A 4,191-nucleotide genomic window follows, 5' to 3' on the forward strand; every position below is an offset into this window, starting at 1 on the left:
CCGTCTCCTTCTGATTGGACAAAAATGCTCCAACTCTCGGTGACTCCGCCTCCTCCTCGAGGTTCTGAGCCTCGAGTTCCCCGCCCACTTTATTATTCTCGGGCAATGAATTTCTCAATCTCAGCCAAAACCCTTCCCTACCCCTGGTGAGCATATAGAAACACAATTTACGCTGACTAGCTGATTTGTATCTACAAACAAACTGAGGAAGATTTGTTCTCACCGTAAGAAAAATGTTTCTCATCTTTACATCTTTACATTAATTCCTAAACAGGCTTTTATAGAGCATACGCCTATTATGTCCATCGAAAAGACAGACCCTCTTTCCTTTGGCAGCTTAACGTCCGAGGCCTAACGACACAGACGCAGAAAGTTAAATAATAAAAAGCAGTAGAAAACTATCTCCGGGGCCTCACGAAGCAGTGATTAACCCTAAATGAGTGATGCGATGAGAATTCTGAATTTAAAGAGAGTCAGGACCAGGGGGCGTTTAGACCAGCTGGAATGTTTGTTCAAGTTCCCCATTCTCCTCTTCCTCCTCTTCCTGTCTGATAATGAAAACGAAGGAAAGGAAAAGATGTCAGTCTGGACTAATTTATGTATGGATCAAGGAGGCACATCCCAGCTCTTAACAACTCGCTGTTTAAACCCATGACAAGCATGCGCTTCCACGTCCTACTTTATAAATATATTGGAAAGTTCCAATTTTGATGATTTCTCTTTTTTACTAATTTATTTTCAATTATAATTGACATACAACATTAGTTTCAAGTGCACGACATGGCGATTCAAGACTGATACACCTTGCAAAGTGATCACCACAGTAAGTCCAATAACCACCTGTCGCCGTAGGTGACTCTGTTCCCTGTCCTGCACTTCACGTCCCCATGACACACCTGGAAGTTTGTACTTTTTAATCCCCTCCCTCTGACCACCTTCCCATCTGGTGACCATCAGTGTGTTCAGTTCCGGATTATTTGAGGCCACCTAGGATGAGAAGCAGAATAAGGGATGCTCCTACATGAGCTAGAATTCAGTTTTATAGACATATCCGTCCCAGTTACCCATCGTGGGCAGTTGTCCTGCACTCGTCACTAAACTCAAGTGCTAGATCTTCATCCTATGGAACTATGCCAAATCAATATCAGTGCAATACTGATACCTTTATGAAAATTTTGGACTGATCATTTCTAAGCACAAATCAGAGTTCATAACAAATGTTCCCAATGGGAAAGATCGTTTGTCTACCCTGTTTCCTTGTTTGGATGATTTCTTGTTCCCACATGCCAACACTCATGGGTATTTCGCTTCTCTTCCTCTCAGGAGATACCCAGCAGCCTTTGGGGGCCCTGGGTGCAGACGACAGACCCCGGCCCTTACGAAGGGACTTCGGAAGCACCGATTTTTCTTACCATTTTCTTTCAACCCTTCCCAGGACTCACCCTCTGCTTCCACTCACAGTAGAATCTAAACCCTGCCCTCTTCAAAGTATAACCCCATCCCCTCACCCCAAGTCAGACTTCGTGACTGTCGCCAGAGGCCCTGGCACCACTGTCACCTGGGCATAACTTTCTTTATGATTTATGCCCCCGGGGACTTTCAAAACGGATCCAAGCCACACCATGAAAGACAATTCTAAATCTATTAAGAAAATAGTTAACAGGTAAGAGTCAATTTCCAAGTGGGAAGGAAGGCACGTGATCATTTTTACCATAAATAAGTCAGAAGCGTTCTTTTTAAATTTGTAGAGAATTGTCTCCACATTATCTCACAGCGCCTTATGTAACATACATGCGAACATTTCGTGTCTTGTTCTCCCATTAAGATCAGAGATACGACTTTGTATCCCATTATAGTGCCTACCGCCATGCTTTCCGCGTTGTGGAGATTCAGAAGAACTTTCATTCAAAACTTAATTTATCAAGCATCTGCTATGTGCCAGGTATCATGGCTTAATAGTGGGGATACAGTGATAAGACACAACTCTTTTCTCAGAGAGAAAAACAACATCGAAAGTATAGCATTAGACCTATGAATGGGGACGTGCCGGAGTGCTTTGAGAGGAAGAAGAGATCCCCACCCCCAGTCCAGCACAGCAGGCTTCGGCCTGTGGCCATTGGCCAGACACTTCGATGCCCCTTGGGACAACCACACTGAGAAGTCTGAGGATGCGCAGATTAGCAAAACATACTCTGCCTCCGAACTGATCATGGCCAATTGCCTGATCTTGAGAGCTGAAGAGGAAGTAGCCAGGCAGAGAAGAAAAGACATTTACAAAGGCCCAGAGATGTGAAGAATCGCAAGACAGATGCCAAGAGAGCAGGAGATGAGACTGCGGAGGGGCCGGGAGCTGCTCATGAAGCGCCTCGCCCGGAGCAGGAGCTGACACGTGACTCTGAAGGTAGTACAGAGATGCTGAGGAATTGTTTAGAAGTGATGCGATTAAGCGAGCTAGCCGAGCTGAACCCTGATACTGCCAATGTCGATAGTCCCCCTCTCCGCTCCAGCCCCCCCAGCCATCGCCTTTATCTCTGACATCCATTACAAGTCGAGGGCTTTTCTTCCTCAGCTGAGGGTTGGAGCAGGGAAATGTTCTCCCTCTCTCTGTGGTCTTGCAGGAACTTTAGCCCTCGTGGAAGTATTAGGCAAATAGTTCTGCTCTTCTCTCTAGTCCCCTCCCTCCCTCCCTCTCCTCCCCTGATCAGTGAGTTTGAGGGGAGAGTCCCGGGGGGAGCCCAGGCCAGCAGTTTCCTGGATCCCCCTTTTGGAGCCGGAAGCCCACAAGTAATGTGCACTCACCTGCTTCCTGGTATGAAGCGACCCCACTGGGCACGCCATGCATGCTCCTGAGCCTCCTGCCTGCGGGGGGATAAGGTCAATAGGGGGGAGGAGGAGCAGGAGTAGGAATCCCATTTTTCAACTTGGAGCCCAGCTGTGATCTCCAAACTCACAGTGAGTAACTGAGTAACAAAGCAGGTATTTTGAGGGGTCAATGAGAAATGGTTATCTGTAAACCAGGCACACCTGGGTTTCGACTCCAGCTTCTCTAATTGCTAACCATGCGACCTTGGGCAAATTACATTGCCTCCCTAAGACTCGGTTTTCTTCTCTGTGATATGGAGGATAGCGCTTACTCCATAAGGTTGGAGGAATTAAATAAGGCAAAGCGCACGAGTGAGTGCCATCTGCAGCGACTTGGCTTTTGGTCATTTGTTCATTTAGTCAGTCAGTCAGCACACCTTCATTGAGAGTCTGTAATGTGCCAGGCACTGCCGATGGGGCCGGAAATGGAGCTTCGGGCAAGACAAACACAGTCTCTGCTGTCATGGAGCTTACGTTCTGGTTGGAGACAGAAAATAACTGAACGAATGAAAAAATGGAAGAAGATGATCTCAGGGCGTGATAACTATGATGAAGAGTATAAGACAGAGTGACAGGAATGAGAAGATGGGGTGCAGAGCCATCTCTTTTAGACTCTGTGATCAGCGAAGGCCTTTCCGAGAAGATGAGTATTTGTTTTGTGACTGAGACAGGGAGCCAGTGATGCAAAGAACTAAAGAAAGATAATTCCAGACAGAAGAAAACGCAGAATGAGTCTGGAACTTGCCCACAGGCATTTCCGTAGCTCTTTCCTGTGCCAGGCACGATGCCAGACACTGGGCTAACGATGTCGAACAAGTGGCACGAGGCCCCTGGACCGAAGGACTGGCGTGCGACACCAGCTGACGACTCAACCCGGCCAGGAGTTCAGATTTTACTAACTAGGGCAGGAGACCATGGAAGGGCTAGTTATGTGGAGCAGTGAGTGCTACCTACGTTTTAAAACGATCGCTTTGTATTAACACACCGCCGGAAAAAAGCTGCTTTCACAGTCTCGTTTTTGTGATCTCTGTGAGTACCGACGATGACGATGATTAGCAGAGTTGGGCCCTTTGTTTGGCACCTGGTCTAACTAAACAAGGTACACTTGGAACTAAAAAGGTAGCTCTCTGACCGTGCAACTAATAAAAATCAATGACCAACGGATGCAGTTAACCACCTGAGGACCAACCCATCCTAAGAGACGGCAAATGCCTGACGAAGGAGTTTCGGGAACCACGTGATCACATTAAGGGGAGAAAAATACCGTTTCATCCAAATACAATTGAATGTTAAAAAAGCAAAAATAAATAAATAAATAAAAGCAAGCTT

Source organism: Rousettus aegyptiacus, unplaced genomic scaffold (genome assembly GCF_014176215.1).
Source record: "Rousettus aegyptiacus isolate mRouAeg1 unplaced genomic scaffold, mRouAeg1.p scaffold_m13_p_17, whole genome shotgun sequence".
NCBI lineage: Eukaryota > Metazoa > Chordata > Mammalia > Chiroptera > Pteropodidae > Rousettus > Rousettus aegyptiacus.